At 42.8% G+C, this 27,394-nt stretch overlaps 1 protein-coding gene across 2 annotated transcripts in view; it reads left to right on the top strand.

The window, feature by feature from the left end:
- LOC124544781 overlaps positions 1 to 27,394 on the top strand; it is a 143,468-nt gene that overhangs the window by 49,822 nt on the left and 66,252 nt on the right. The gene's annotated exons all lie outside the window — the stretch shown is intronic.

Genomic DNA, 27,394 nt, shown 5'->3' with positions numbered 1-27,394 from the left:
GGGGCGTGAGGTCTCCACAGTACATCGATGTTGTCGCCAGTGGTCGGCGGAAGGTGCACGTGCCCGTCGACCTGGGACCGGACCGCAGCGACGCACGGATGCACGCCAAGACCGTAGGATCCTACGCAGTGCCGTAGGGGACCGCACCGCCACTTCCCAGCAAATTAGGGACACTGTTGCTCCTGGGGTATCGGCGAGGACCATTCGCAACCGTCTCCATGAAGCTGGGCTACGGTCCCGCACACCGTTAGGCCGTCTTCCGCTCACGCCCCAACAACGTGCAGCCCGCCTCCAGTGGTGTCGCGACAGGCGTGAATGGAGGGACGAATGGAGACGTGTCGTCTTCAGCGATGAGAGTCGCTTCTGCCTTGGTGCCAATGATGGTCGTATGCGTGTTTGGCGCCGTGCAGGTGAGCGCCACAATCAGGACTGCATACGACCGAGGCACACAGGGCCAACACCCGGCATCATGGTGTGGGGAGCGATCTCCTACACTGGCCGTACACCACTGGTGATCGTCGAGGGGACACTGAATAGTGCACGGTACATCCAAACCGTCATCGAACCCATCGTTCTACCATTCCTAGACCGGCAAGGGAACTTGCTGTTCCAACAGGACAATGCACGTCCGCATGTATCCCGTGCCACCCAACGTGCTCTAGAAGGTGTAAGTCAACTACCCTGGCCAGCAAGATCTCCGGATCTGTCCCCCATTGAGCATGTTTGGGACTGGATGAAGCGTCGTCTCACGCGGTCTGCACGTCCAGCACGAACGCTGGTCCATCTGAGGCGCCAGGTGGAAATGGCATGGCAAGCCGTTCCACAGGACTACATCCAGCATTTCTACGATCGTCTCCATGGGAGAATAGCAGCGTGCATTGCTGCGAAAGGTGGATATACACTGTACTAGTGCCGACATTGTGCATGCTCTGTTGCCTGTGTCTATGTGCCTGTGGTTCTGTCAGTGTGATCATGTGATGTATCTGACCCCAGGAATGTGTCAATAAAGTTTCCCCTTCCTGGGACAATGAATTCACGGTGTTCTTATTTCAATTTCCAGGAGTGTATATTGAGCTACTGTATAATAACGTTTCTGGACAGCGAACAGTTTCTTACTCATCGTGTGAAAACCAGGCTTACTCATTCAGACAAACAAATGATCACAATTTCAAAAAACTGGATGATTTATTCAAGAAAAAGAGCTTCACAAATTGAGCTAGTCAATAATGCAGTGGTCCATCTGCTGCCCTTATCCAAGCTGTTATTGTGCTTGGTATTGATTGATAGAGTTGTTGGATGTCTGCCTGAAGGATATCGTGCCAAATTCTGTCCAACTGGAACGTTAGATAGTTAAAATACCGAGCTGGTTGGAGGGTCATGTCCATATGCTCCAAACGCTCTCAGTTGGGGAGAGACCGACGACGTTGCTGGCCAAGGTTGGGTTTGGCAAGCACAAGGACAAGCAGTAGAAACTCTTATCATGTGTAGGCGGTTATTACCTGGCCGTAATGTAAGCCCAGAATGGCTTGCCATGGAGGACAACAAACCGGGGCGTAGAATATCATCGACGTACTGCTGTGCCCAGGGGCTCTGCTAAGGAATTAAATTGCATCCCAGACCATCACTCTTAGTGTCTGGCTATATGACAGGTGACGTCTTCACTGGTCATAGGAGCTCAGATGGAAAGGGGTTCATCACTGAAGGCAATTCTACTCCAATCAATGAGATTCCAGACCGAAGACGTGTCTGGAAACTCCCTGGATGGTTCAAATGGCTCTGAGCACTACGGGATTCAACATCTTAGGTCATAAGTCCCCTAGAACTTAGAACTACTTAAACCTAACTAACCTAAGGACATTACACACACCCATGCCCGAGGCAGGATTCGAACCTGCGACCGTAGCAGTCCCGCGGTTCCGGACTGCAGCGCCAGAACCGCACGGCCACCGCGGCCGGCGAAACTCCCTGGAAAGCGGTGGGATACCAACCTGCCATAAGTTCCGACGACTGGGAGTAGTGGTCTGGAGTTCCATTTCCTTTCATAGCAGAACCTCATTTGTTTTCATCCTCGGCACCCGTACGGCACACCAGTGCGTCGATGATATTCTACGTCTGTGTTGCCCTTCATGGCAAGCCGCCCTGGGCTTACATTTCGGCAAAAATGGCTCTAATCACTATGGGACTTAACATCTGAGGTCATCAGTCCCCTAGACTTAGAACTACTTAAACCTAACTAACCTAAGGACATGATACACATCCATGCCCGAAGCAGGATTCAAACCTGCGACCGTAGCAGCAGCGTGGTTCCAGACTGAAGCGCCTAGAACCGCTCGTTCACAGCGGCTGGCACATTTCAGCAAGATAATGCCCGCCCGCACACGGCAAGTTTCTGCTGTTTGTCTTCGTGCTTGCCAAACACTACCTTGGCAAGCAATGTCGCCGGATCCCTCGCCAATTGAGAACGTTTGGAGCATTATGGGCACGACCATCCAACCATCTTGGGCCTTTGAAAATCTAACACGCCAGTTGGACATAATTTGGCACCATATCCTTCTTGAGGACACCCAACAACTCTATCAATCAATGCCAAGCCGAATAACTGCTTGGATAAGGGCCACAGGTGGACCAACGAATTATTGACTATCTCAATTTGTGAAGCTCTTTCTTTTCAACGAATCATCCAATTTTTCTGAAATTGTACATTTATTTGCCTATATATCTACATCACATCCACTGATTTGCATCCCTTTCGGATACGCCCTTCGTCGTGTGTCTTTTTTCTCTTGAGTATATACTGATACGTAAAAATGTAAATGTCGTGTGACCAGGGCCTCCCGTCGCGTAGACCGTTCGCCGGGTGCAAGTCTTTCGATTTGACGCCACTTCGGTGACTTGCGCGTCGATTGGGACGAAATGATGATGATTGGGACAACACAGCACCCAGTCCCTGAGCGAAGAAAATCTCCGACCCAGCCGGGAATCGAACCCAGGCCCTTAGGATTGACATTATGTCGTGCTGACCACTCAGCTACCGGGGGCGGACATATATTCATATGAGATACAGAATATCAACGAGATAGACGAACAGAATATACAGGGTGTTAAGAAAAACACTCGTCCGATTTTATAAGGCTATATTGTGTCTTGTACGTGAATGATGGCAGAAACATGGGTTACATCTTAACATATACGAGTACTGTAATACTACAACGTTTTTATTTGCAAAAGAACCGTTCGATTTTACAAGGGTATAATTTTTACATTGATTCACATATAAGCTTAGAGCAGCACTTTGACCATAAACCTGTTAAAAGTTTTTCAAGTTTACCTTTAACGAACGTTCAATGTGCCCTCCACCACACGCACGACAGACATCCAGACGATAGTCAAACTCCTTCCACACTTTAGCGAGCATGTCTGTAGTTGCTGCGTTCTCTGCCGTTGCTATGTAGTGTCGCAGGAGGAGACGCACATCGACGGTGTCTTTCACAAAGCCCCACCGAAAACTCACATGTTGCGAGATCAGGCGAACTTCGATGTCAGTGGTGTAATGCGAGATCCGTACGCCCTTGCACGCCGATCCATTGCTGAGGCAGCTCATTGTTAACAAAATCACAGCACAGAGCTGTAACTGAACTGCAACTGTTAAAACAAAGAGCGCAAAGTGCCTATATGTTGCTGTGTTACTGCCATCTCGGCTCGACCGTCATCGAGTAATGAACGAACAAACGGGAGGGTCAGCTGCACCTGGGAGACCCCTATTGGCAACCACATCAATTAGCAGATTACATATGGCTCCAGGGTAAACTTTTAATTTCGACACGTAAGTTGAATATCATCCCAAATTTCTATCTTCATTAATAATAACGTGGGGTCGACCAGAGGCCCGTGGGACAAATTCGTGGGAGAGAGAGCGACGCGCTGCATAATTTTGCATCGGAAGTCTTTAAGGAGGCTATTGTAAAACGCCGTGAAGTAAAGTAACAATGTTCACGATGCGTAAATACACTGTTCAAAAGAATTAGGGGAACACGTGTATCAACGCTTCAGATCTTCAGTTTCAATGCAGGCAACAATTAAAATCATTCGCCAGAAGGAAGTGAGTACCGGTATCTCAGTGTTCCTTAGTGAGGTAGATAAATGCCAGCTGTAATCTGTGGACGTTGTACTCAATCAAGCACATGCTATGCGACATATTACTATAGTGCAAGATGCAAGGGTGGTCTGCTTGATCCAAAAAGAATGAACTTTCGGTCGTGTTACTGCAGATGTCAGTGCCTCTCCATGTGTCATCCACAGGTTGTGGACACATTACAGGGAGACAGGTTAGTACACAAGGCAAGTTGGATAAGGTCGCCGACGCGTTACCACCCGACCTGATGACCGATATCTGTCCAATTCTGCGTTGCGGCGTCGTCCACCGTCAGAGCAGTGCACGATGATCTTAGGAGAGTCACTGAAGTGGCTGTGTCCGATCAGACTGTGATGAAAGGACCTTACGACCCAGGCGTCCTATTCGAGTACCCCGCTTGAGACGACAACATTTGGCAGATTGCCTTCAGTTCTGCCGTTCCCATGTCCATTGGCAACTTCGTCACTGGCAAAGCGTGTTATTCGCAGACGAGTCCAGATATCCTCTGACACAAGGCGATGGCGGTGTTCGTGCACAGAAACTCGTGGTCAGCAGTGCGGATTTTGTCGTTGTTCATTGTCGCCTTACCGTCAGGGAGTACATCCAACAGATCTTGTTGGACCATATGGTGCTTGCTGCATATGGCGGTGGTCCTGAATTTCTTTCTAATGGTGGGGCCTATGTGATTGGCGTCAGCAGGGATGTCCTGAGAAGCCTGGACATTGAAGTAATGGAATAGTCGACTGTGAGTCCTGACCTAAACCCCACCATGTATATGTGAGACATGTTTGGTAGATGTGTTTGTGATCGTCCTGCTCCACCATAGACTCTCCAAGAACTCTCGTTGGGTCTCACTGAAGGAGGGGAACCAATACCACAGGATGACCTCCGTAGACTGACAAGGAGCATGCCACGTTTGTGTCACGCAGTGTTAAATGCTCACGGAGTGTGTACACTGACCACCTAAGTAACAACTGGTATGTCCATCTTTGGCACAGATAACAGCATCGACGCCTCATGGCATGGAAGCAAGGAGGCCTTGGTAGGTCGCTGGAGAGACTTGACACCGCATCTGCACAAACAAGACACCTAATTTCCGTAAATTTCGGAGAGGGGGGCGATGAGCTCTGACGTTACGTTCAATCACATCACAGATGGTTCGATCAGCTTCAGATCTGACGACTTGGGGGCCCAGCACATCAATTGGAACTCGACACTGTGTTCTTCCAACCACTCCATCGCACTCCTGACCTAGTGACTTGCGGCATTATCTTGGTGAAGAATTTCACTGCCGTCAGGAAACATGATCGTCATAAAGGGATGTACGTAGTCTGCAGAGTACGAATGTCCTTGGCCGTCATGGTGCCTTACACGAGCTCCAATGGACCCATGTATGCCTATGTGAATGTGCCCCAGATCATAATGGACCCGCACCAGCTTGTCCCTGTCCCACATTACAGGTGTCAAGGAACTGTTCCTCTGGAAGATGACGGATTCGCGCATCGGCATGATGGAGAAGGTACCGGAATTCATCAGAGCATGCAACGCTCTGCCACTGCCTCTAAGTCCAGCGCCCATGGTCACTTATCCATTTCAGTCGTAGTTGACGATGTCGTCGTGTTAACATTGGCACATGCATGGGTCCTCGGCTGTGGAGGCCCATCGTTAGGAGTGTTCAGTGCATTGTGTGTCCAGCATCAGTCTGATGTTGGTTCCGTCACAGCTCGCGGCCTGTCCTGTTTCACCAGTCTGCCCAGCCTACGATGTCCAACATCTGAAATGAGGGGTAGCCGCCCAATCCCACGACATCTGAACGTGGTTCACCTTGTTTCACCACGTGCTCTAGACACTCACGACAGCACTCTTCAAACACGACAAGTTAAGCAGTTTCCAAAATGCTCGTGCCGAGCATCCGGGCCATTACTACCAGCCCTCGGTTAAACTCAGATAGCTCGCGCTCCTTCCCCATTCTACTCACGGACAGCACGCTCACTGGTACTACATGCACCGTGCGTAGTTCTGACTAGCAATCATTCCTCGCCAGGTGACGCTGTTATTGCCTGGACGGGCTCATATCGATAGTAGGTCGATGGTCTAATGTTCTGGCTGGTCATTACACACATTATTGAAGCTCTCAAGGTCCAATGAAAAGCACCCAGGATGACGGGATAAACGATTGTTTCCACTTTGTTTTCAACACCTATCGGACATTTTAATTCTTTTTATGTAAACGACCGACGATGTAATGATGTTTTGCTGTGTACTTAATTTGTGAAAGATAAAGGTATAATTTTGTAGTATATCCAGTCCTCAATTAAAGCTCAATACACTATGCTAGACGCTAAACCCGCTAGGTTAGCCGAGAGCGCTAATGTGCAGCTTCCTGGACTCAGGTAGCGCGCCGGCCCCGGATCGAATCCGCCCGGCGGATTAACGACGTGGGCCGGTGTGTCGGCCAGCCTGGATGTGGTTCTTAGGCGGTTTTCAGCATACCGCTAGGTGAATACCGGGCTGGTCCCCACATCCCGCCTCAGTTACAGGACACGCTGACATTTGTAACACTTCCACACTATTTCATGGTTTAAACTAGACGCGGACAGCTGGGGTACACTGATTCCGTCCTGGGGGGTATGGGGTGGCGGCAGGAAGGACATCCGGCCACCCCTTTAAATTAATCTTGCTTAATCCGTTGTAACCACGCCGACACTGCGTGCATTGCGGGACGAAGGCGCGCAAGTGAAAGAAAGAAAGACTATGCCAGACACTGAAATTCTTGTTCCCCTAATTCTTTTGAACGGTGTAAATGGGGTGAACATAAAATGTGTGTACTCTCAAAAACGCGTGTTTTCTGGCATAATTTGGTGGCGTGGCATGTTGAGAAAGCCGCGCGGGGTAACCGTGCCTTGTCGCGGTTCGCGCGGTTCCCCCCGTCGGAGGTTCGAGTCCTCCCTCGGGCATGGGTGAGTGTGTTGTCCTTAGCGTAAGTTAGTTTAAGTTAGATTACGTAGTGTGTAAGCCTAGAGACCGATGACCTCGACGGTTTCGTCTCATAGGTATAAGTTTCGTCTCATAGGAACTTACCACCAACATCTCGAGAAAGGGCCTTATCTCACAAACACTAACGTCGCGGACGCTATGTGTTTGACGGTACGCGCTAGGAGCGCTGCGGTCGCATCACGTTACGAGACGGCCCGCGAACTTTAATAAGCACGTGAATCAGGTCCCCGGGGCATTAAATGTTGCTCATGCTTGATGTAGAAGATATAGTGTTGGGAAACACCCAGTGCTTTCTGGTGTGACCTGCCTGCTCTCTAACTGTCATGTTCTCTTAGCCCCCCAAATCACGTACTTCCACTACTCTCTCTTGGCAGCTGTCAAGTGTTGGGACGCTCTCTAGGTGGAGGTCAGAGTTCCTGATTCTGTCACTCTCTTGAAAAGTCGATTCCGGAACAAACGACAGGGACACTACGAAGAAGAATGAAGGAAGACGTCCACGTCGACATCGAGGTCATTAGAGATGGAGCACAAGTTTGGAATGATGGGGAAGGAGATTGGCAGTGCCCTTTCAGAGAAACCATCCTGGCGTGACAGCAATGGAAATCTGTTTATAAAAATAGAGGCATTTTCTTGTTGACACCCCGTACTGACGATTATGAGAACAAAATAGCCGTCACCGAACGCCCATTAACATGTAAATCGTCACTAGATGTTCATCTGACTCTGCGAAACACACGGGGTAAATGGCGCTATTTGCTGCCGTGTAATGTGGTGTGCTTTCGTTCCTGTCCTCCTCTGCCCACTACCCACTTCCGCATTACCATAGCACTCCTGTATAAATCAAGAACACGTTACAAGTCAATCTAAAATCAAATGCAGTGAAGAGTTCCTCTTGCTGATTGTGTACATGTCACTCTAGTGCTACCATACTCCTATACAGAATATTTACGTTGAATGTGAAACCTCCCCTTAGAAAAATTAATGAATGACTGTGCTGGTAAACCTCTTACATCATTTGATTTTCAAACAGCTGAGCAGAACTGAACGTACTCAGACATTTCTCTCTTTGCTTATTCTGATTAACACTAAACTGACACACAATATTTTTAGCGCAACGCAATCTGACTTTCAATAATCCGTACAAAAGAATGGCCCTGACTAACAATAACCTATACCTTTCATGAATCACTTACCTCACAAAAATCTTCTTTACTCGAACTACTGCAATACAGCGAGCGCCAATACTGCCAGCTAAATAAAGGATTCTAGCTACTGAAGGCACTAACTACTGATAGGTATAGTCAGGAAATGAAAGATTTTGATAGAGAACAAACAATGTATTTACAAACAATGTATTTACCTTAATAATGTTCAAAAGTATCAGTATACAAAAGTATACATGTATCAGTTCATGATATCCAGTTTTACAAATTTACTCTTTCTGATGGACACACGTCCAGATCGTCCGCTCTCAAAATTCTGCCATCTCTCTTCCCACATCCACCACTGCTGGCAGCTCACCTCCAACTGCGCAATGCTACGCGCTGTTCACATCCAACTACCCAACCCTACAATAGCAAATATTCGAACAATGCAAACCAGCCACATACTTCACACAGCACAGACAGTGATTTTCATATAGAGCGCTACGTGGCGTTGCCAACATAAAAACCTAAACATCCTACTTACAAATGAAATTGTAGTTATATATGCAGTTGTATATGTGCCACCGTCCCTCAGAGATGAACTCCACAAACACTTGCTGGGATATTGCTGCATTCCTTTTTTTTATGTACAATACCAAACAGGAAACTTGTAAGATCAACAAATCAATACCCCACCATGTATTCTTGCACTGTAACAAGGGTTGAAAACCGCTGTGATTGCATAGGGATCTTTACTGATATCTGCAATACTAGTATGTTCAACAAGACAGTGCACCAACCATGGACTCCAGAACTGTAACAGTGGTTCGAAAACAGTTCTGGTTGCATCAGGAAGCTTTACTAACAGCTCGGAAACTGATACGATCAACAAGCCAATGCATCACCCATGCACTCCAGCACTGCAACAGTGGTTCGTAACCTACTCTCGCTGCATGATGACTGTTAGTGATACCTGTGAAACTTGTATTTTCAAAAATGGTTCAAATGGCTCTGAGCACTATGGGACTTAACTTCTAAGGTCATCAGTCCCCTAGAACTTAGAATTACTTAAACCTAACTAACCTAAGGACATCACACACATCCATGCCCGAGGCAGGATTCGAACCTGCGACCGTAGCGGTCGCTCGGTTCCAGACCATAGCGCTTAGAACCGCTCGGCCACCCCGTCCGGCTTGTATTTTTAACAAGACAATACACCATCCATGCACTCCAGTACATTAACAGTGGTTCTAAAACCACTCTGTTTGCTTAAGGATTCTTTACTGATATCTGGGAAATATGAGTGTTCAACATGACAATACTCCACCTTGCACTCCAGAACTGCCACAGTAGTTCGAAAACAACTGTGCGTGTGTAAGGACGCCTCACTGATATCTGTGGAACTTGTATTTTCAACAAGATAATGCACCGTCCATGCACTGCAGAACTGTAACAGTGCTTCGAAAACCATTTTGGTGGCATAAGGATGCTTTACTGACACATATGTAATTTGTATCTTCAGCCAGACAATGTACCACCTGTGGACTCCAGAATTGTAAAAGTTGTTGGAAACTACTGTGGTTGCATATGAATTTATTGCTGATATCTGGACATTTGTATACCCAGCAAGACTATGTACCACTCTTGCAGTGTACCAGTTGTTAGAAACCGCTCTGATTCCACAAGAATCCTTTACTGGTATCTAAGTCAACCTTATCTCTATCCTGCTGATTACACATCTGGGAAACTGGCAGAAGGAATGTAGAGGTGTCTTGAACAGGCGCACACAATTTCCATTTATTGAGGACCTCTTCGCAAAGGATCTGGCCTATTGTAGAGATCATATCAAGACGAGTCTCCATCATCATCACTCTGTGAATGTTATCCTCTAGTAAGGAGGTTTGTCTCATTTAATAGCTCATCAGTAATGACGTTATTGTACGTGGGAGAAAGCTCCTATCAAGTGCTCTGACTGGTCTGTGTTTCACGCTATTATTGCCCACTATCGTTTACTTTATGTTAACAGTTCACCTTGACATTGTTTCTCCACTCTTTTTCCTTTTACCGGCTTTCATTCTGATGTTAGTTTGTTCCATACTTCATCTATTCTTCAGCTGACATGTCGTACTAATTGCAATTTCGGTACTTTCAAAAATGGCTCAAATGGCTCTGAGCACTATGGGACTTAACATCTGAGGTCATGAGTCCCTAGAATTAGAACTACTTAAACCTAACTAACCTAAGGACATCACACACATCCATGCCCGAGGCAGGATTCGAACCTGCGACCGTAGCGGTCGTGCGGTTCCAGACTGAAGCGCCTAGAGCCGCTCGGTCACACCGGCGGGCTTCGGTACTTTATCTGGTATCAGTGCGTCCTTCACCCATGTTTTATTTATTAGGTCTTTATTTCTAGCTGCTTTTCTACGAATTACATTTAACATGCTTCTTTCCATCTCCTCTCTGTCAGCCTGATAACAGAGCCCATGTCTGCAAACCGCACTGAAGGTAGGAAGGATGAATTTAACAGTATGAAAAAACCTAGCCTCCACAGTCTTTCTCAGGTTCTAGGCATAAAATTCCACTGCTTGTTGTCGGCAAGTGACGAAATCTGTCCAAGGTTTGTAAATTGTTGTATGTATTCAAGTGCGATGTTGCCTACCTTCATCACTAAGTCTATTAGGTAATTTTTCTGGAGTTTCGTTTATGCAATATTCATGTGCAGATGAGACTGTTAACTGTCTTTTTTGGGTTCATTTAACTCCTTCTGTAGTTCATTATCGTGATCTGGCAGAGGTACAATCCTATCATCAAATCTCAAATGATTCAGTTCAGTGGTTCTCAAACTTTCTGGTAACGTGAACCCCCTGTTTATTCGGAATGTAATCTGCGGACTCAATTGCAATGCTAATTGAAATTCCACTTGGTAGTTAAAAAATGTGCTGATTAGAATAATCATTGACAAGAAAAAGTCCAAGAAAAATAATGCAATAAGTAATTTATTCTAAAAATACCTGATTGTTGTCTAGTGAAAAAACTTTCAATTGAAAATACAATAACTTACAGTACTACAGTAACAATATAGTACACACCGTAATACAGACAGTACAGTAACTGAAAATCAATGTCTCTTTTTTTAAGGATCTTTTGATAAACAATGTTTTCAAATTTGGGGTCCCTAATGTCAGGAATGAAATTCTTTATGTTCTTCCATAATTCCATCCAAATCTGAAATAAATTTTGTCACCATCAGTCTTAGGTCCGATTCAACATTAAGATTCCCGGGTTCGATTCCCGGCGGGGTCAGGGATTTTCTCTGCCTCGTGATGACTGGGTGTTGTGTGATGTCCTTAGGTTAGTTAGGTTTAAGTAGTTCTAAGTTCTAGGGGACTGATGACCATAGATGTTAAGTCCCATAGTGCTCAGAGCCATTTGAACCACATTAAGACGTTTCACTTTAAGGTTTTAATTCTGCAAAGAGCAAAAAAGGTCTGCAGAAACAAGTAAGTGGAAGGGAAAGGCATCGAACGTTGCAATGTCTTTTTAGACAACTCTTCATACTCACAGCACACAAGCAACCAAAGGCTACAAGGTTCATTTTCTCGAAAAAGTTTTTCCATGAAGTGTCGCCGAATAGTTCCAGAAGCTGTTCGTGTCCTGTGTCAGAGAGATTTATACACTGTATATCATAGATTTCTACATTTGTGAAAGGATTTTACTCTCAACCTGGAACACATCAACATTTCTTCCCTGCAGGCCTAAGTTAAGTTCGTAGAGGATGGAGAAAATATCCACCAAACAGGTCACTTTACATAACCCATCAAAATCACATAATTTCTCTCTTGAAAAAGTATGTTTCTTGTCTAAAAGAAACAAATGCACTACATCAGGCAGCTCAAAGGAGCGACATAGAACTTTCCCTCTCGACAACCAACGCGCTTCAGTACATGAGGAAAGTTGAGTGTGTTCGCTGCCAATTTCTTCACATAAAACAATGAAAAGACGCGGATTTAGAGAACATGATTTAACGAAATTACCAAATTTTGTAACTTCATCCAGGATACATTTCAAATCCTCAGTCATCTTTCTCGCTGCTGAAGCTTGCCCGTGTATGAAGCAATGACACCCTTTACTTCTGATGCTAAAGGTTTCACTCGAGCCATTAGGGCCGTCTTCAAACCTGTAAAAGCACGTACTCCGTCCGTAGAGACAGCTACACATTTATCCCACCTAATGTCGTAATTTGTTATGTACGAATTAAAAGCACAAAACACATCTTCTGCCGTTGCTCGAAGAACCTTCGTGCAGAACAAAAGCTCCTCACGAATTCTCTCTTTGCACTCAAAGCGGATGAAAACCAACAGCTTTGCTTTTCCTTCTAAGTCTGTACTTTCATCAAGTTGTAAGGTATAAAATGAGCTACCACGAATTTTTGAAATTAATTGTTCTTTCACACTAAAAGAAATATTGTCAATGCTTCGTTTAACCGTATCGTTGTAAAGGCGGACTGACTTATTTCCTTAGCACCTGGATCACTTACCACAGTGTCACATAAATTTTGGCAGCTCGTAGGATTAAATTTTCCACAGCTGTGTGGGGTTCCCCAGATTTAGCAATTAGCAATGACACATAATATGAAGCTAAAGTAGCTAACGCGTTATTATTACCGACGACTGCAGTCTTTGAAATTGCACTTTTACTGCGTTTCATCTCCCTTGCGCTTGTTTATGAACAACTCTGTCGAACTAACGTGTTCCTCATGTTTCTTCTCCAAACGTGTTCGAAGATTAATAGTTGTCATGCTTTCGTTGCTCAGTACTTCACAGCACAAGACAGACTGAGGTTGCCGGCTGACATCAGTTCCTATGCGTGTTAATCCATAACGAAGCTAGTCATCACAGTGCCTGCGTAGTTTTCTATTCTTTCCCTGACATTCATTTGTAGTAGCTTGCGAACATGAAGGCTCACTTTCAGAAGCATTGTCCGACTTAACATCACCAATAGTCTTCCCTTTCACTGCAGACAATAGCAACCATCGACCTACTGCGAATCTAACAAATATCGCCACACAAAAGAACGTTAAACAGCACAGGAGACGAATGGCTGATGACAAATCAATGTGTATACATCTGCTGTTTATCCTTCTCCATCCACGTGGCATGTTATGCCTAGAATACCTGTTTTCTCCTGTGAAACTTTTCCCTCGTCTGTTGTTTGATGGAATGTTGAAGGGGGAAAAATGACTAACGCCATTCGTTGAGGCTGGAGGTGTGTACGGTGGCGTCATACTTGAATCCCACTCGAGTTAAATCGACAAAGAAAATGTGTGTGAAAAACCTGATTATTATATCAAGCTTCGAAAACGGCATGGGTTAAAACTGTGAAGTGGCGATAAAAACTTGAAAAAGTGAGGGGCATTTAAACCGTGTTTTTCTTATCTAATCACACGATCTTGCTACTGAAGAAAAGGGAAAAACAACCAGTGTAGTTTCTTTGTTGCTTAACAATACAGCAAGTCCCACGTTTTGTTCTTTTTTTTAATTTTTAACTGATCGCTCATTAAAAATTAAAGGAGCAAAAAATTTTTGCTTCGATAATAATAAAACCTAAGTGCAACATTATTGTTTCAGAGTTGTTTTTACCTTTGCTGGAAAGGAAGCGGCTAAAAACCAATTTTGTGTATGTGTGTGTGTGTGTGTGTGTGTGTGTGTGTGTGTGTGTGTGTCATTTTGATATATTTAAACTTTTCACAAACTGAATCCCAGAACTGGAGGGGGAGGTTTGATGTTTGTAAGTATAGTAATGAGTAACATTTATTCCTTTTTTTAACTAAAAAACTGTAATTGGTGGTAGTGGTGGCAGCTTTGCGGAACTTGAAGTCCATGAAATTCCGAAGTGTGGTGCAGTTGATGTTCAACTGCTTATGAAAAAGTGCTCTAACAAAGAATTTCTCTGGCTTGAAATAGTCCAGTATAAAGGTTGGCGGCTTCAGGGCAAAAAATTTAGTGAAGTAGAAAATTTAAATTTACAAATGTAGGTATAATTTCCAATTGCTTTCTTTTTAGTAACTGAAAAATACTTCATAACAGCTGTCAGTTCCATTTTATTACAACCTATTTCATTTTTAAGGAGTCGCGGGTCTCTCGTTGATAAACACTGATTTAGTTCAGATGGCTCTGAGAACTATGGGACTTAACTTCTAAGGTCATCAGTCCCCTAGAACTTAGAACTACTTAAAGCCAACTAACCTAAGGACATCACACACATCCATGCCCGAGGCAGGAGTCGAACCTGCGACCGTAGCGGTCACGTGGTTCCAGACTGAAGCGCCTAGAACCGCTCGGCCACAACAGCCGGCACTGGTTTAGTTCATTTCATACTACATTGATGTGGGAAAGTTAATTTCGCATTTAGTCACTGCTAAGTAACGTACCTCGATGAAACTTGGATCATACATAGAAAGAACTGCTGCAGTATAGCACTCAGGGTAACTGAAAGAAACACCCAAAGAGAAGAAAAGACTTTGATTCAAAGTCACATAAAGTCACCACGATTCGTGGTGGCCCCCTAGACATTACAAAAGGCAGGGAATGGTTTTTAATAGGGCATGTGATCACCAAGCACGGAAGTACATGCTCTGTAAGATGCACCCATGCTGGCCAGAATGTTGGGAAAAATCTTTTGTGTTAAGGCGTGCATTCCTCCACCAGCGCGGCTGATAACTGCCGGTGCATGCGGACTTGCTGCAGCCCACGTCCCCAATACATCCCACATGAACTCGATGGGATTTCCGTCGGAGAAACTGGTAGGCCAGCCCATTCGCCGAATATCCACTCGTTCAAAGAGCTCCTCTGCCTGCGCTGTTCGTTGCTGTCGCACACTGTCATCCATAAAAATGAAAAGACGAATATGGGGCGTGAGTATGGTATAGGGTGACTAAACGTCCCGGAAAACCGGGATTGTCCCGGTTGTCATCCCTGTCTTCCGGTGTCCCGAAAATTTGTTTCGGGACGCTCAAAAGTCACGGAATTCAGTTTTTAAATACATTTCGTGAAACTTTCTCAAATTTTTGGGATTTCGCTATATTAAAGGAAATACAACACAAGAAATTAATATGTTTTAGCTTATTTGTCTAAAACCTCCATTGTCCCATACTAGTAATCACAGTATCAGTATTGATACACTCAGGCAATAATTTACTTTGAGCGGTACTTTGGCCAACAAGTAGTAAGTTGTATTATTGTAACAGAGCTATGAAACCGTCCGATTGTCGCGCCACCTACTCACACACTCATTGTCAGAACAGTGTAGTAGTTGATGTTTTGTCAGACAAACTACAATAGTTTTTTCTCATATTAGTGGTATTGTTGCTGCAGTACTGTGAAACGCAATGCCAAACGTGCCTGCAAGTTCAGTGACTGTTATCCCCAGGAATGGAATTTCATTAAAATAGGTCGTTCTGATTACGAAGCAGAGTGTTCCGTTTGTAACTGTTTTATTAGTATAAGTCATGGTGGACGTTCCGACATTGAAGGCATAGGGTGCCCTGCACATGTTTTACACAATAGCGTGCAGACATGTGCTGACAGTTTAAGCTGTGATGTTGAAACTATCGTCATGAAGGTATACTCACACTTTTACATATATACTGTTAGAACAGAGAGGCTTAAGGAGTTCTGTGATTATGTGGGAACTGAATATATGAATGTAATGTGTCACTCGAAAACTCGCTGGTTATCACTGTTTCCAGCAGTTGAAAAAGTAATACGCCTGTTTGAACCGTTAAAAGATTTTTTCCTAAATGAAAACAAAGCCCCCAAAATATTGGTTCAGTTTTTCAGTAACCCTTTAAGTAAAGCCTACTTATGGTTCATTCACAGTCAGCTTAGCACTTTGCAGCATGGGATAACGGAAATTGAGGGAAGCACGAAAAGTGTAATAGAGGTAAATTATGTTTTGAAAAATACTCTGGAAACTGTTACTAAGAGGAGAGAACAGTAGTTCATTTGTTTTAATGTTAAATCTGTCCTTAAAAGAGCAGAAGTATCACAAGCAGCGGAAAGGAGTTTTAGAGAAGAAGTTAACAAGTTTTATGACACTTGTGTAGAATATCTCAGCAAGTGGAGCGCCTCATATTTACCCTCATCGCCGGTGTTTGATTGGGTGTTACTGAAGAGAGTGCCAAAATGGTAAAGTGTTGAAGAGACAGTTTCTTATTTGAAGAGTAAAGAGATTGAAATCGATGATTCCATTCTCTTCGATCAGTTCGGATGAACTGGATGAATCCGGGATGCACCGGGAAAATTTTGGAGGTTGTTCAGGGACATTTTCTGGGTATTCTGGATAAGAGACCGGTGTCTCGCTACAGAGTAATTAATTTAGTTCGATTTCTTGCCTCATTTACTATTTTATCGGTACTGTACTGAAAGTGTCTGCACAACAGGGCAAAAGTCGACAATGAGTGCTGTGTTTCTTGTTTGGAAGTAAAGTTGTTCCGTTAAGTCATGGTACTTGCTGTTGACAACAGTAAGGACCACTTTACTTGTACTCGACCCTAAGAAGCTAGTATTCAGCATTGTTCGGTCCTCTGTAGGGTTTGTTTTTCTGTCATTGTTAGTTGTACGTAGAAAGTATTACTCGGCAGTATGCATAGTTTTATTGCTGGAGAATCCGCCGATATTCATTTCACGTATGGGTTCACTGAATGCAATGGAAGAGGCTTACAACTACATTATGCTCACAGCTACAGTAACCGCATCACCGAACTTTTCTGTCTGTTGACGATCGTTGCTTTACTCTGTTTTTTGTATAGTGCATTTCGGGAATTGCGTATTACAAGATTTTTTTTTCGCTGTTGCGAAGGTATTTTCGCAGAAACAAAGCTAACTGGGATAACCAGTGGTAGCTGGTTATCATATGCTGATGTGTAAAAACAGCACACTGTAAATATCATACTAAAATTATGCCAGTTCTCTTTGAATGTGGAAATCGCACTACAATTACGCCATTTCTCTATGAATAAGAGCGGGAAACCGAACTAAAATTACGCCATTTCTCTTAGAATGCATGCAGGTGTGCAAATAAAATGGACGAAAACTTGTTTTATGGCGCTTTCTCCGCGACAACTAGAGAACAGTGTCGAGAGGGTGAGCTTCCCTCTGTAGTAAAAAAAAAAAAAAAAACCGGAGTGAATAGATCAACAATGAACTTGAAAGGCTGTCATGGCACGTCCGGCACCATCAAATGCAACGAGTTATAGCGGACAAAATGTGATTTTTAATGTCGGCACGGTAGCTCAGCGTGTTAGGTTAGACAGCTCGGCGTGTTCGGCCAGATTCAATTTAGTTGTGATTACTAAGTCAAAAGGTATATTCCACCGCACTGTAGTAAATTGGTAAAATCTTGCATGAGCCGTCCCCAGAGATACAAATCGAATAAATTTCAGTTATATTATTAGTCTGTAACGAGTCACAGGAGACCATGGATGTATTATGCCAAAATACTAACAAAATAGTCGTGAACAACCTCGAAATTTTGTCAGAGGAGCTCGAATCCACCCTATACGAGCCTAGTAGTGTCAAGACAAGTGAGGCAAGAGCGGAGAGGAAGGGCCCACCAGTTGGTAATAGTTGTGGTTTACAGATCAAAAAAATGGTTCAAATGGCTCTAAGCACAATGGGACTTAACATCTAAGGTCATTATCAGTCCCCTAGAGTCAGAACTACTTAAACCTGACTAACACGAGCGGTTCTAGGCGCTTCAGTCTGGAACCGCGACCGCTACGGTCGCAGGTTCGAATCCTCACTCGGGCGTGGATGTGTATGATGTCCTTAGCTTAGTTCGGTTTCAGTAGTTCTAAGTTCTAGGGGACTGATGACCTCAGATGTTAAGTCCCATAGTGCTCAGAGCCATTTGAACCACTTTTTAACGGGCTTAGGGTTTTTATTAACACAAAAGCATGTTGTGGATCTCTTCTGCAGCCCATGTTTTGCATTTGTTTCGGATATGTTTGACGATGTTCTTTCCTCGCTTCGCCTGGGCTGCATTTTGTAGAATTCCCGTGCTCTCCATCTTGGCTGTCAACGCATTCAGAACTCACAACTGCAGCTCACAAAGACTAACTGGCTCTTGCTTGCTCTAACAGCCGAAGAGCAAGGCAACGAGAGTGGTGTGACCTGGTGCGAAGGACTTTGATTGGTGTGTTCACGTTGTAGGTTTAAAAAAAAAAAAATGAAATAGTTCTGTTCATGTTGCAGGATTTGGAGCTCATCCCAATATTCAAAGCCTTATATTACAGCATGTGGTTGACTTGTGCATGATTACATTTCAGCACATGATAGAGTTTGATATTGATAACTGAATGGCCCACATAATTCGGTATGATCGAAACTGTCACGTGGCAGGGTTGAAAATACACCACCTCATTTTACCTTTTCAAACGTAGTTTTAAACATTTTATCCGCAATAGTCTGAAATTAGTTTGGCAAAAACACTGATAACATCCGATGAGCGCCCTATACATGCAACGAATCAGCCAGCACGCTTCCTCGAGCTTGCAAGGGCTGCACTTGGTAAGTGGCACCGCGAGTGCAAAGCTTTCGCTTTCCGAATTCGAACAGATGGGAAAAAGACGCGCCCGTGTTTCCCGCCTGTCTCTCTGTCTTCCTGCAGCTTTCACTGACCACTCCCAGGAGCCCGCGAGCAGCAAACTGCGGCGCTTACACACACAGGCGAGTTTCGTCACGGCGACCTCCCACGCTCGGCTCATTCCCACGAAGCGAGTGACGCAATACAGGAAAAATACTACTCTTAGACAAATTTGGGTTGGCGACATGACTGAACATGGGCTGTGACTAACAGAAACAGTCTTCCTGGACTAGGGGCCAGTCGAGAAGTATCGGACACGTAAGCTTTTTTGAAATTATAGTTTCTACCTTGAGTTGTACTGGAACATTTTTACACTAAATTAATGCTATGATACGATAGTTAATGCCGTATAAATATATACCCGATGGGTTTTTAAATATTTTTCTACCCCTTTGCATTTTGGTCATTTAAGTTTTTAGAACTTTTATCGGACAAAAGTTATTTTTATTACAAAGTGTTTTAATTCGACTGTAAATGGCTATAATCATTAAACAAGTTTATCTTATTATCTTAAAGATAATCAGAGCTCGGACTTTTGCATGTTTGTGTATGTAAATACTTATATAAGGACTTAGTGCATAGTTGCATGTTTGTGCATATAAATACATATGTAAGGGGTGTAATGAATCTTGGCTCTTTAGAGCTTTCGTAATTCAATTGAAATGTAAGATTCAGTATTAATTTTGGCCATATTTGAGTAATTTTCGTACTTAAATTATATAGTTACATCTGAAGATATTTTTGAACATACTGTATGCAATTGCCGAATTACTATTTCCCTGACAAAATATTTTTTATTATTCATATCGATCGATTTCGTAGTAACGATCTTCAACCATGAAAATCAGTAATCACAGCTGTCAAGCTAAATATCTAAAAACCAATTTACAGTGAAGACAAAACTGTTATGTTTCAGTTTTCATGTAAACAAAATTCCTGTTTCATTTACAAATTTTGTAGTTTTATTATCAACTACAAAGTCAATCTCGTACAGATACGGGAAGCTGTTATTTTTCATTTTGTCAAAATTCGCAACCTTTGTTATTAACCATCAGGCGTATAAATCATCACGTAAATAATTATTTCCAGAAAACATTACATAAATTAAATATGAAAAAACTGAATTAAGACAATCATACTAATACTAATGTAGACTACATCTTGTTCTAGAAGATACTGGAAACTGGGTTCGTAATACAAACATATAGAGATTTTGGCGCCAAGTGTGTCACGGTTGCTTCAGATAGCTTTAAATAGCGCCAAGATGGCGACAGAGTAGATTTAGCTGCTATTGACTTTGGTATATGTTATTCTCTGACTGACCACGTACTTTTTCTAGTGAAAAATGTTGCACAATGTGTTTTCTTAAGAAGTGTTACGGTGAAAAGTGCGTCAAGAACAGATCAATAAATGGAAACTGTGTTCAAAAGCAACATAATACTCCACAGATTTGTTATTAAAAACCTTGGACCAATATTTTAAAAGTTTATATAGAAACAAAGAAGCCCCCGTGGACAGTAAGACCGACTTTGCTCGATTAGTAATATTTATCTGCAAATATAATGTTCTTTCTCTTATGTAATAATTTAAACATTGTCAGTACTATTATACAACTACAACTATGTATGCACACAAGCTTGAATTCTTCGTTGCATGTGAACATTAACTAAGGGAATACTATAATAGGGATTCGTGGGTATTTAACTACTTTGTCCACATTTATGCATATATTTTACTTTTTCAGCAATGATTCTTGAAAGTACAAATATTTCACCACGATACTTTAAGAATAAGAGACAAACCCGAACAAATTTTTCTTTTAACGCCCTGTCTGCGTAGAAGGACTGTTGTCTAACATGTTTCTATGTCTATAAAAGGGCACCGAAAAACATAAATTAAATTGGGTTCAATAATCACACGGCAAATCTTTAAAGTAAGATGCGCCCTTCGCATCATAAAAGTCAATGTAGTTTGTATTACGTTAACAAACGAAGGCATCAGCCGCAACGATAGCATTTCCAAGGATTAAAAATTGGCGTTTTCAATTAATTTTTAAATTTGTAACTAGTGTGCTGTTGCTCGCAATTTCTGCAGTGTGAGAGGGAGCATAACAGAGTATTACAGTGCCGAAGGAGAAGAGCAGTTAAGGTTATTTGCTTTGTCAGCGGAGCGTGTACTTTCAGGTAACACAAGAAATAGAGAGAATATCCGTGACTCAAACTTGTGGTTATTTGTAGATTAAACAGCCGAGTGTGGGGGATTTATTGCCAACGTCGTTGTGGGAAAAATAACGGAATCTAAACCAAGAACACCCCATCTCATTGCTCTTAGACTACTGGAAGAAAAAAACCATTCAACAATTGCTACGGTTGTTCGTGACGCACTATGTGGTTTGCAGCCTGTTAAAGAAAATGAGGAAAAGTTCTTGATGATAGTTACAGATTCAGCAGCGTCCATGACTGCAGCTGCTAAGCTTTGTAGGTATTTTATCCTAAGGCAGCTCGTATGATTTGTTAACTCCGGTTGGCAGAGGAAATTCGAGTGCGTTTTCCTGAAGGAAAATTTCCTCTGTGAAAGGTGCGTTTGTGAAGGCACCATCAAGAGTGAAATTATTTACTAATGTGGTGCACGAGATGGATAACGTGGACTGAAGCAGGTCTATATTACACTGATCGTTTAGAAGGTGTGAAAAAGGTGCTCGACGTGATGGACAAACATGACGCAAGAAGCATCCCTGCTGCAATTAGAAGAGTCCTCAGAGCAAATAAGGGTTTATTAAGACCTACTTCAGTAAACCCCCAGCGGCAATCACACTTTTAGAAGAAAAAGAGATGCCTCTTACCCGTTGCCCTGTTGGTGTACGAAACAGTTGTCGATGGAGACATACCAAAAGAAATAGAAAAATGTCTTCGTAACAAAACTGAGAAAACTCAAGCAGGGAATCCAGATTTAAGGTTTCTTCGCGATATGACTAAGGAGCTACAAGAAGAATCTGAAGAAAAAAAACATACTGCTTATTCTATAAGTGACGTAGTCTCTTTTCGATACTGTCCTGTTTACTTCGTGTGAAATAGAGAGATCTTTCTCTCTTAATAACATTTTTAGCGACGAAAGAAATAGTTTCTTTCAAAAACCTCTGAAAAGTGTTTGATTTTTGTATTGCAATAAAAGCAACTAATCTTAAAATAGACTGAGAGAGAGTAATAAATATCAATTTTGTTGATGACTGAGTTAATGAATAAATTTACAATATTATTACTTAATCGAGATCAATAAATATAAGAATGTTGAAATAATAATAATTTTATTTTTATGCATATTTTAATGTTTTAGGCATGTGTACGAGATTTTTAATGCATATGCAATATATATACATATACTTTATAGTGGATGTAAATCCGAGCTCTACTGATAAGTTTTCACATCGGGAGAAAGGTGAGTCAAGCACGCAAAAATGCACAATATAAATACTAAAGTAAATATAAATAAAACAGTTTACTGCCTCAGCGTGACAAAACAAAAAGCTGACTAACAATATACTGTTTTATTTACGTTTATCAACCGTCACAGGACTCATGATACAGTTCTTTATGGACTAAATATCCACTATTAAGTTAAAGCTTTGAACAGAAGAGTCCTGAAACAAAGCATCAGTTTAACTTTTAGTAAAGCGTTTATCATACCCTATGGTAGTCTTCAGTCCCATATTGGCACAATTTTCATAGAATCAACCCTCACAAATGTGGCACTCAATTCAAAAAAGAAGGAAGGAAGATTAAAGTTTATTGTCCCGTCGCACCAGCGCGGATTAGGAAAGGACGGGAAGGAAATCGGCGTGTCCTAGTTAAAGGAACCAGTATTTAACTAGAGCGGTTTAGAGAAACCACGGCAAGCCTAAACCTAGATGGTCGGATGGGTATAGGAACCGTCGTCCTCCGAATACGAGTCCGGCATGCTGAGTTGATAACCACTGCGCCACCTCGTTCGGTATGCACTAAATCCAGACTTCCTCGAAGTTCCATTATTCGCACAATACTGTTTCCTGTTCAATAATGAATATTCTCGGAAAAAACCTATTGTTTCCTAAAAACAAATTTCGTGACCGTCTCTTTATTTTCTCGTGAAGCTTTAAGTACTTCTCGGAACCAAATATTTCTCAGCCGCTTTCCTGATACACTTTTCGAGAAGTCTGACGTTTTCTATGGCTCCCTTCATGTTACTTTCATCCCAGTTATGTGATGGCTTTCCCATATTTGTCTGTTAAGGGGGAAAAACTATCGAAATTTAAGTTTTTGTGGTACAACACGAAATAGCTTTGTCCGGTACAACCTGTACGTACCACTGTGGTAGTTCAAAAATCTCGTTGTCATTGGCGGGCTACTCATTGTCATAGCCTACAATATAGGGAATAATATGAATTTACTTGCAAACTAAACTCAACACTCCAAAGTGAAGATCGTGTACTAAGAAGTTCACTAGAAGCAAACTACTTGTTTCAAAATCGCGTGAGCGATCATCTTCAGGCATAGCTTACACTACACTGGCGTGACAGGTGTTTCCACTAGCACTAGAGTTTAGATACAGTTCGTTTCCGATCCTGCGTGAGCTTTTCCTATTACTAGGGTTGCCATCCATCCCGATACATAGGGACCGTCACCTTTATGGACCTTCCTCTCCCGACATCCCGGCAAAACCCAATTCTGTCCCGATTTGCAAAATACTATTACGAGCTTGGCTTGTTTTAAATAAGAAGTAATTATATTAAATAAAATTTTACTTCAGTTCTACAGCCTCGTCTCGAAGCGTCCTGACGAGGTCCCAGCTAGTTACGCCAACCCTACCTATTCCCATTTAAGACTTCGGCTGCAGTGGGCGTGCTTTGAGTGAAATCATAAGAGATAAGGCTAATTTGTTAACAAACATGCATCTTAATATAGGAAAAAGAAAGAAACTCATAAATACATTTATCTGTAGTATTTGAATCTACGGTTGTGAAGAGTGCACTCTGCCAAACACGAAAGGAAAACAATTTATGTGCACGAAGTTCGGATTCGCGCCGTAGATTTTTCGTGAAAATATCGGGGTAAAATCGTACCAAGTGCTTCGTATTAATGTGTAATTTAACTATCGATTACTTAAATACAGCGATTACAAAGAGTAGTATAATGTTTACAGAACAGATAATAAATCAGAAGTCTTCACTGTCACTGGACGCTGTATTCCACAGATACGTAATCGCTTTGCTCAGTTTTCTTAAACACATCAAAAAAAGTTTTGGATCAGCTCGGTTCCGAGAGTTTCAGAACCTGTACAGAAAATCAGAAAACAGATCAACATAAACATCATTTCTGCCCTTTTTATTTCTCATGAAAAGCACACATTGCATGTTGTACCACCATACAGCGAGACCTTCAGAGGTGGTGGTCCAGATTGCTGTACACGCCGGTACCTCTAATACCCAGTAGCACGTTCTCTTGCATTGATGCATGCCTGTATTCGTCGTGGCATACTATCCACAAGCTCATCAAGGCACTGTTGGTCCGTATGGACGTTCTGCAATACATTTCCCCAATCCATCTCACAAGTGCTCGGTGGGATTTAAGTCGGGGGCACGAGCAGGCCAGTCAACAGTGACCTGCAAAATTGGTACAAGAATATATTTGTTTAAGTAGTCCACTGTGATAATTGTTAAAACATTTAACTTTTCTTATTTAGATTATTCTTGAAGAATCAATTATGCCAAATTAACTAGCAATCCTTTTCATTACTATGAACAGTTCGACAGTTCTACGCTGTTATCATCCGATCTTGTAGTCTTATTAGTTGTGTATGTACAACTAATAATGTTATAAGATCCAATTATGACAGCGTAGATCCTTCGAAACCAGTCACGGTAATAAAAGGAATTGCTAGCGATCTCGCAAACTCGGTTCTTCAAGAATAATATAACTTTCAGGTTGCCCCCAAACTGACGCAAAGTCAAACATGTATCTCGTATTTACGCGTGCCTTTCGACGAAGATCTCGAAAACTGGACATTTGGAATACTGGGAGAAAATGGGCAAAATAACCACAAAGTTGCAACAGATTGTCCAAAAACTGTAAATGTAAATGGAAGCTGGTGATATGTTGCAGAAGGTGCCATTGGACAGCCATGACGTCGCTAAATTATAGTAACTGAGCTGACAGGAAAACGTCTCATCATTTTTCACACATCAATTGTGGGGTCAAAGTGCCTGATGTCGTCTGAAATGAAATGACCATATGGCATTGATGGCTGGGAGTATCCACCCAGGGGAAGATCACCAAATTGCAAGTCTTTTCAGTTGACGACACATTGGGTGACTTGCGTGTCAATGTTGATGACATAATGATGAGGACAACACAACACCCAGCGCCCGAGTGTAGAAAATCTCTTACCTGGCTGGGAATTGAATCCGAGTGCACTGCATGGCAGCCAGATGCGTTGGCTACTCAGCTAAGGAGGCGGTGGATTGTGATAGATAGACCTTAGTAATTCAGCCAATATTATAACACCCATTTGAATCTCCTACCATTTTTTTTCGAACAGTAGGAAAAGAGTAGTGCGGGAGGGGGTACAGAGGAGGAAAGGGCATAACTGGAAATTTGAGAGGGTTTTGGTCATAAATTTCACCTGCATAAACAAAACAGTAATGTTTACAGTGGGAAAAGCACACGTACATTGTTTGTTTACACATTGAGTGCTATTGACAAAGGAGTTCAGATCGATTTCGTATTTCTGGATTTCCGGAAGGCTTTTGACACTGTACCACACAAGCGGCTCGTAGTGAAATTGCGTGCTTATAGAATATCGTCTTAGTTATGTGACTGGATTTGTGACTTCCTGTCAGAGAGGTCACAGTTCGTAGTAACTGACGGAGAGTCATCGAATAAAACAGAAGTGATTTCTGGCGTTCCCCGAAGGTAGGGTTATAGGCCTTTTGCTGTTCCTTATCTATATAAACGATTTTGGAGACAATCTGAGCAGCCGTCTTCGGTTCTTTGCAGATGACGCTGTCGTTTATCGACTAATAAAATCATCAGAAGATCAAAACAAACTGCAAAACGGGTTAGAAAAGATATCTGAATGGTGCGAAAAGTGGCAATTGACCCTAAATAACGCAAAGTGTGAGGTCATCCACATGAGTGCTAAAAGGAATTCGTTAAACTTCGGTTACACGATAAATCAGTCTAATCTAAAAGCCGTAAATTCAACTAAATACCTAGGTATTACAATTACGAACAACTTAAATTGGAAGGAACACGTAGATAATGTTGTGGGGAAGGCTAACCATAGACTACGTTTTGTTGGCAGGACACTTAGAAAATGTAACAGACCTACTAAGGAGACTGCCTACTCTACGCTTGTCCGTCATCTTCTAGAATACTGCTGCGCGGTGTGGGATCCTTACCAGGAAGGACTGACGGAGTACATCGAAAAAGTTGAAAGAAAGGCAGCACGTTTTGTATCATCACGAAATATGGGAGAGAGTGTCACTGAAATGATACAGGATTTGTGCTGGAAATTATTAAAAGAAAGGCGTTTTTCGTTGCGAAGTTATCGTCTCACGAAATTCCAATCACCAACCTTCTCCTCCGAATGCGAAACTATTTTGTTGACACCGACCTACATAGGGAGGAACGATCACCACGATTAAATAAGGGAAATCAGAGCTCGTACAGAAAGATACGGGTGTTCATTCATTCCAAGCGCTATACGAGATTGGAATAATAGAGAATTGTGAAAGTGGTTCGATGAACCCTCTGCCAGGCATTTAAATGTGATTTGCAGAGTATCCATGTAGATGTAGACGTACACTACTGGCCATTAAAATTGCTACACCAAGAAGAAATGCAGATTATAAATGGGTATTCATAGGACAAATATATTATACTAGAACTGACATGTGATTACATTTTCACGCAATTTGGCTGCATAGATCCTGGGAAATCAGTACCCAGAACAACCACCCCTGGCCGTAGCAACGGCCTTGATACGCCTGGGCATGGAGTCAAACAGAGCTTGGATGGCGTGTACAGGTACAGCTGCCCATGCAACTTCAACACGATACCACAGTTCATCAAGAGTAGTGACTGGAGTACTGTGACGAGCCAGTTGGTCGGCCACCATTGACCAGACGTTTTCAATTGGTGAGAGATCTGGAGAATGTGCTGGCCAGAGCAGGAGTCGAACATTTTCTGTATCTAGAAAGATCCGTATAGGACCTGCATGTGGTGTTGCATTATCCTGCTGAAATGTAGGGTTTCGCAGGGATAGAATGAAGGGTAGAGCCACGGGTCTTAACGCATCTGAAATGTAACGTTCACTGTTCAAAGTGCCGTCAACGCGAATAAGAGGTGACCGAGACGTGTAACCAATGGCACCCTGTACCATCAGGCCGGGTGATACGCCAGTATGGCGATGACGAATACACGCTTCCAATGTGCGTTCA

This window comes from Schistocerca americana, chromosome 8 (genome assembly GCF_021461395.2).
Source record: "Schistocerca americana isolate TAMUIC-IGC-003095 chromosome 8, iqSchAmer2.1, whole genome shotgun sequence".
NCBI lineage: Eukaryota > Metazoa > Arthropoda > Insecta > Orthoptera > Acrididae > Schistocerca > Schistocerca americana.
This window is presented reverse-complemented; position numbering and strand designations above follow the sequence as displayed.